Genomic DNA, 8,210 nt, shown 5'->3' with positions numbered 1-8,210 from the left:
ACACTCCTGAGTCTTTCTAAGATTGAGTTTCTTGGCTGACTCTGAGATGGATATTAACATATTGTCTGACATTGTGGAATGTTGGAGTTATTTTACGTTTTGAGATCCGGTAGTCAATCACTTTAAGTTAATATGTACAAACAATAATAACATTTAATAAACACGGGCAATTACATGTATCAGAAAAGGCATTGAAGTATCCTGATTAAAAGTATATTTAATGGTTTATGTACATAAAAAATGAATGAGATATTGGAATTTACCTTTGGCAACCTAACATTATCCAATGCTTGACATTTCAATTATGTTTGCTTATTTACTTTTTCTAAAAGAACACATATACTGCTATTTGTACTCTTGGTTATGACCCACGATACTTTTGAAAATTTTCCATCCAGTAATGCTAATTCCATCATAGTCTGCAGCCACAACCCAGCCCAACAATGTCTGGCTGAGAATCACTGCGGCATATGACTGGTAGTATTTTGTCACCATTGACTTGTATGTATTTCTAGCCCTTGGAGCGAACTACTTAAAGGACAATTCCGGTATTTTGAACATTGAGTCCCCTTTCTGGGTTGTCCAGGATGAAATAGAGTGGTTGACACCGACATGTTGACTATTGGTCCTGTCTCGGGTATTTGGCTAATTTAGAATCGCCCCTGCCTGCCTCAGAATGGCTGGCTACGGCCATTCACTAACCTGTCCTTAAAACAACCCTAAACGTTTGTTTTCAGAAATGTGGTGTTCGTTGATGTGCCAAAACAAGTATCGTAGCGAAATACAGTTTCTGTCGTGTTTTATTTGTCATTTTGTAAATCCATTGATTTCTGTTGGAAGACTCGTTGACCGGAGACGGAACAGGGGGCTGTTTACGTTTGGTTGTAGTCTTTTCGCTCGGTTCTCCGTCTCAACAGTAGGGCTAGAACCGAGCGAAAAGACTACAACTGATTACAGATTACGCAAACAGATTCTGTGCATATTTGCAGATTATTCTTATTCTTCTTATTCTTCTGCAAGGGATTAAAGTCTTAATGGTCATAGGTTGGCGTTGGTTTCACTGAAAAACAACAACAAATCTTTGCATCATTGTCATATACTTTGTCAATTTGCATTACTCTCGCCAGATTGACAAGCATTACAAGCATTTAACGTTCAGCGAACAAGGGGCTTACCTCAGGTGACCTTACCTCAGGTGACCTTACCTCAGGTGACCTTACCTCAGGTGACCTTATCTCAGGTGACCTTACCTCAGGTGACCTTACCTCAGGTGACCTTATCTCAGGTGACCTTACCTCAGGTGACCTTACCTCAGGTGACCTTATCTCAGGTGACCTTACCTCAGGTGACCCTCAGGTGACCTTACCTCAGGTGACCTTACCTCAGGTGAACTTATCTCAGGTGACCTTACCTCAGGTGACCTTATCTCAGGTGACCTTATCTCAGGTGACCTTACCTCAGGTGACCTTATCTCAGGTGACCTTACCTCAGGTGAACTTACCTCAGGTGAACTTATCTCAGGTGACCTTATCTCAGGTGACCTTACCTCAGGTGACCTTACCTCAGGTGAACTTATCTCAGGTGACCTTATCTCAGGTGAATTTACCTCAGGTGACCTTTACCTCAGGTGAATTTACCTCAGGCCATGGCCGAGAGTAACGCTGAGAGAATCTCAACATTGACAGGCTTTCACTAGTCGGTTGCGTGAGTGGAATTCTTCAACGGCTTTCACTAGTCGGTTGCGTGAGTGGAATTCTTCAACAATAATGACCCCATAATAATTCACCCTAACAATAAAATAGTCTAAAACCAGCTTATTATACTTACTGTAGAACAGTGTTGTTTTCATAAACATTTGGACAATCCTGAATGTGCTAGCGGCCCTTCTCAGGCTTATAGAGAACTAGGATTTCTATTGAACTCAAATCCCCAAATGGCCAACATGGCTTCACCTTCAGCAGGGACACAACCAGCGTACACTCAGATACCAGCAGCCAGAAACAGGCTTCTCTCCCGTCTCCTTCATGTTTGTGTCTGTTTGGCTGTATAAACCCATTCAAACCCATTAGAGGCACCTGCCCCAGTTGCTGTCAATATTCTAACGCAGAATCGACAGAATCAGAATAGATAGTAGCCATCTTTGATATAGCAAGCAGCTAGCCGTGCGATGACTTATTGGTAGCGTAGGAGGCGCTCCCTTGAGAGGTATTGTCCCTGTCTGCTTTGAACATTTTGAGTTAGTCATGACTTGTAATATGCTAAGTGTGGCTATGTGTCATTTGGTTAATGCTGAATAAGACGCTCTAAATAATTTGCAGTGACAGAACAAATCCTAACATACTTATTAACTGCAACCCCTGTTGTGGCTGGGGAATAACTAGAGAACACCCTACCCACATGTTTTCATCATGTTTAACCCATGATTGATTTTCACACATTAACAAAGAGGTGTTGTCTGTCATCTAATGGTAAGGAGTCACTGGCTCTTAGCAGTCTCTTGTAGGATGTTTTTCTATGCCTGTACACTCTGACACACATCAGGAGAGTGAACTTCTCTGCGTTCTGTTTGTTTCCGGGGCACTACCGAGGCTGCCTTCTAACGCTAAGTTGAGTTAGATACTTTTTTTCTTTCAATTTTCTTTTGACATTTAAATTCAAAGAAATTCTCTTTTAGTTTTTGCGTCGCTTTCTTCTCTCTTGCTCTACCTACCCATCCTGTTCACACACACACACACACACACACACACACACAGGTGCCTGAGGCTCCATAATGGCATGTTATGGAGATGTCACTGTCACACAGGTCTTTTGGCAGTCCGCCCCCATCTCTTTCTTTCTGTCTCCCTCTCTCGCCCCCATACACAGACATGCCTGCACTAATGGATGGATGCACTCACCCACCCACCCACTCACCCACTCACCCACTCACCCACTCACCCACACACACACAGAGGACACCGCCATACACACTGTCTGTGTCAGGTGTTGAGTGTGAAGTAGAGAAGGCAGAGGAAGCCCAGGGCATCGATGTTAGGCACCAGTGTATCAGTCACCTGCCCCACTGCCCCAGTGTATCAGTCACCTGCCCCACTGCCCCAGTGTATCAGTCACCTGCCCCACTGCCCCAGTGTATCAGTCACCTGCCCCACTGCCCCAGTGTATCAGTCACCTGCCCCACTGCCCCAGTGTATCAGCCACCTGCCCCACTGCTTCTGTGAGGCTCCAGACCACCGGACCCCAGATGAATCTAACACATAAGAGAAGCACTCCCTGGGCTCCGCCCCCCCGGGATCCGCCCCCCCCCGGGATCCGCCCCCCCGAGATCCGCCCCCCCAGCTCCACCCCCCCGGGCTCCGCCCCGGGACATGCCCACGCCCCTTTTTGGAGAAAGGAGTCCGCTGATTTGACTGGCGGTCGATCTAATTCTTAGATCTTTGCCAATTGAATAGCATAAAATAATATTGTATTGCTTTAAAGCTAATAGGAGCCCACACCCTATGACAAGCCGGGTGGACAATGTTCTGTTACGTTATCAACTGCATCCATTTAAAGGTGATGAAGAACGCCCCCCTGTGGCTGGAGGCGTCATAACCTCCAGACCTCTTCGTCTACTGTCCATGGCTCTTTGGGGAAGTAACGGAAATCAGAAACCAGGAATTTATTCGTTTTTTTGACGTTCAAAATAGGACGCAGCATCTCTTAGGCGTGGTGCTGATAGCTCTTCCACCTTGGCCCTTTCACTGGTTCTCACCCAACAGGAAGCCAGGCTGTTGTGAAGGGAAAGTGACGTATGGCTGCTCTCATATCGGCAAACCAGTTTATTGGAGACTTGGCGAGATGAAGCAGCCAGAGCAGCTGTTCACTGCAGACATGTCAGAGCTCTCTGACTGAGTGTTAGGGTTAGGGTTAGGGTTAGTAGGGTTAGGGTTAGTAGGGTTAGGGTTAGGGTTAGGGTGTGGTGAAGGCTAGGGTTAGGGTTAGTAGGGTTAGGGTTAGGGTTAGTAGGGTTAGGGTTAGGGTTAGGGTTAGTAGGGTTAGGGTTAGGGTTAGTAGGGTTAGGGTTAGGGTTAGGGTGTGGTGAAGGCTAGGGTTAGGGTGTGGTGAAGGCTAGGGTTAGGGTAGGGTCAGGGTCAGGGTTAGGGTCAGGGTTAGGGGTTAGGGTTAGGGTGTGGTGAAGGCTAGGGTTAGGGGTTAGGGTTAGGGCTAGGGTTAGGGTGTGGTGAAGGCTAGGGTCAGGGTTAGGGTTAGTAGGGTTAGGGGTTAGGGTTAGGGCTAGGGTTAGGGTGTGGTGAAGGCTAGGGTTAGGGTTAGTAGGGTTAGGGTTAGGGTTAGTAGGGTTAGGGTTAGGGTTAGGGTGTGGTGAAGGCTAGGGTTAGGGCTAGGGTTAGGGTGTGGTGAAGGCTAGGGTTAGGGTTAGTAGGGTTAGGGTTAGGGTTAGTAGGGTTAGGGTTAGGGTTAGGGTGTGGTGAAGGCTAGGGTTAGGGTTAGGGTTAGTAGGGTTAGGGTTAGCGGCCTGACCCAGCCCCAGACTCTCATCAGTCTGACTGGGGCCAGGTGAGGCTGCTCCAACCACCAACACACACTCCACAACGCATTAATGCATCACATGTACCACGCACAACCATCACCTCATGTCCCCCTGGGTCTGCCCTGTACCATCACCTCATGTCCCCCTGGGTCTGCCCTGTACCATCACCTCATGTCCCCCTGGGTCTGCCCTGTACCATCACCTCATGTCCCCCTGGGTCTGCCCTGTACCATCACCTCATGTCCCCCTGGGTCTGCCCTGTACCATCACCTCATGTCCCCCTGGGTCTGCCCTGTACCATCACCTCATGTCCCCCTGGGTCTGCCCTGTACCATCACCTCATGTCCCCCTGGGTCTGCCCTGTACCATCACCTCATGTCCCCCTGGGTCTGCCCTGTACCATCACCTCATGTCCCCCTGGGTCTGCCCTGTACCATCACCTCATGTCCCCCTGGGTCTGCCCTGTACCATCACCTCATGTCCCCCTGGGTCTGCCCTGTACCATCACCTCATGTCCCCCTGGGTCTGCCCTGTACCATCACCTCATGTCCCCCTGGGTCTGCCCTGTACCATCACCTCATGTCCCCCTGGGTCTGCCCTGTACCATCACCTCATGTCCCCCTGGGTCTGCCCTGTACCATCACCTCATGTCCCCCTGGGTCTGCCGTTCACTGGGACATCTTTAGAGTCTTGCTGGGTTCCGCTAGGTGTGATGTTCAGTGACAATCATGTTCACCTCACTGGGCCCCTGGCCCCCCCCCCCCCAACAATAACCACATTGTGGACCTCATTATCAAGTTTATTCTAATGATAAATGATGATACAATGTTAGCATTAACAACTTAGCCTTTGTTATATAACTCAGTACAGAGGCATACTGTAGATCTAACTGTTCAATATTCTATTCAATGTCATCGAGTACTTTTAAAAGACAATTTATGATTTACAGATACACAAATGCCCAACAGTAACAGTATGAAAAAAATACACAACAAACTGATCCAACACAGATTGCTCAGTGCAGAGGCAAACTGTAACTAGTCAATGCTTCAACATCAACTGCATTCAAACTGCACTCAATGTACGATTCACAGACGCACAAATACTAACAGTATGAAAACACTTTAAAATCAGCATAATCTGAGAAGAACAAACTGACCTCACAACGGCCTCATCTTGACTTTGAATATGTTAACTGACAACATCCTTCACCTCCAGAGCCCTCAGAGCTCACCTTCAACCAGTGACAAGCCACGATTCAAGTGCATAAGCCGTCTCTGTGACATTGTGCTCCTCTTTTTAAAACGCCTAGGACCTCTCGCCCTCCCCATGACAAACACATTCTCTGTGTAACATCAGGAGGTAAAACTCACATCTGTGTCGGCAGCACTCCGTTTAGAAAGACACTGACTGAGCAGGTACTGATGACATCATACGTACTGAGCAGGTACCGATGACATCATACGTACTGAGCAGGTACCGATGACATCATACGTACTGAGCAGGTACCGATGACATCATACGTACTGAGCAGGTGCGGATGACATCATACGTACTGAGCAGGTACCGATGACATCATACGTACTGAGCAGGTACCGATGACATCATACGTACTGAGCAGGTACCGATGACATCATACGTACTGAGCAGGTGCCGATGACATCATACGTACTGAGCAGGTGCCGATGACATCATACGTACTGAGCAGGTGCCGATGACATCATACGTACTGAGCAGGTACCGATGACATCATACGTACTGAGCAGGTACCGATGACATCATACGTACTGAGCAGGTACCGATGACATCATACGTACTGAGCAGGTACCGATGACATCATACGTACTGAGCAGGTACCGATGACATCATACGTACTGAGCAGGTACCGATGACATCATACGTACTGAGCAGGTGCCGATGACATCATACGTACTGAGCAGGTGCTGATGACATCATACGTACTGAGCAGGTACTGATGACATCATACGTGTCTCCCTGTCCCGCCTCCTGTCCAGCTGGTGGTCATGTGCAGCACTGACAGCTCTGGAGCGCAGAGCTCTGCTGACCGCTCTCGTAGAGCGACAACATATGAGTGCAACCGGCCGCAAGAGAACAAGAGCAGTTGCTAAACCAATGCCACTTTTTTGTAGATGATCACTGGTCTTAAACCAGTACCTGGCCCCACTACAGACTGAATTGTAGATGATCACTGGTCTTAAACCAGTACCTAGCCCCACTACACACTGAATTGTAGATGATCACTGGTCTTAAACCAGTACCTAGCTATCACTACCACTATCACTACCACTACCATTACCACCCCCATGATCACCACCACTACCACCACCCCTACCCCCACCACCACCACTATCACCACCACTATCACCACCACCACCACTATCACCACCTCTATCACAACTATCACCACCACCACTATCACCACCACTATCACCACCATGATTACGACTATCACCACCACCACTATCATCACCACCACTATCATCATCACCACCACCATTACCACCACCTCCACCCAAATCACCACCCTTATGTAGATTCACACGACATTTTAGCAGTGAAACTTAATCCGTCACTATTATCTCAGGATAGTAAAATCAATTAGTAAATAATATAGTGCTGTCAGTTAAACGTGTTATTAACGGCGTTAACACAAACCCATTTTAATGGCGTCAATTATTTTATCGCAAGATTAACGTCCTTTTTTTTCACCCTTTTATTGATGGACAGGGTGCATTGTTTGAGAGATTATTTGCTCTAAGTGAGAATGTTAGTGTGAAATTTAACACTACAGTAAATGCCAATGTTATTATAATAAATAATAACATTTCCACAAAGCAAGCCGATCGAATTTTCCATGTTGATAAGAGCATTCAAATTAGAAAAAATAATGGGACAAAAAGAAATCAAGGGACATTTAGAATAGATAAAAATGTGCGATTAATTGCGATTAATTGTGAGTTAACTATGACTTTAATGCGATTAATCGCGATTAAATATTTTAATAGTTTGACAGCACTATAATATAATGATATTGAATGTAATCATCTTGAAATAATCCATTCCACATTGCCAGAGTAGCTTACACTAACCATGTAACTATTTAGTCCATACATTAACGGATACAATTAGATCTCTCTGTTTATTTGGTTACTGCAATCTACAGTACAAATAGCCATGATTTTGTGGATATTAATCGTAGTTCTAGTGGAGCTTCCATAAGTCTTGCATTTCCTTCATTACAGCAGCAGCAACATGAGTCTGTAAGTGTTGATTCCAGAGCAGGAAAACAAAGTTCTGATTTGTGGACTTGATCCTACAGTCTAGTTTATATTAATGTAGGACCCTCTTACACCCAATAAAGAACAATGTAAAGAATCTTTGCTAACTGGCTGCTCTCTCTCGCCACTCAACCGCTGTCTAGAATCACCCGGCTCCATGGATCAAATAACCCCCAGCTCTGGATGTTGAGACCTGTCTTCAGCTACAGCCACTTTGATCCAAGGCCACTTGTCCTTCTTCCTCTTTTGATACAGGTCATTAAAGGAGAACTTCAGGATCTTTCAACCTGGACCATTTGTTCAGATCATTTTAGGTCTAAGGGACTAATGTGGACAACACTTTTTGAAATTGCTCAAGTATTGAGCGAGAAAGCTGCTGAATC

Source organism: Micromesistius poutassou (assembly GCF_964030765.1).
Source record: "Micromesistius poutassou genome assembly, chromosome: 16".
NCBI classification, from domain to species: domain Eukaryota; kingdom Metazoa; phylum Chordata; class Actinopteri; order Gadiformes; family Gadidae; genus Micromesistius; species Micromesistius poutassou.
Note: the sequence above shows the minus strand (reverse complement) of the source record.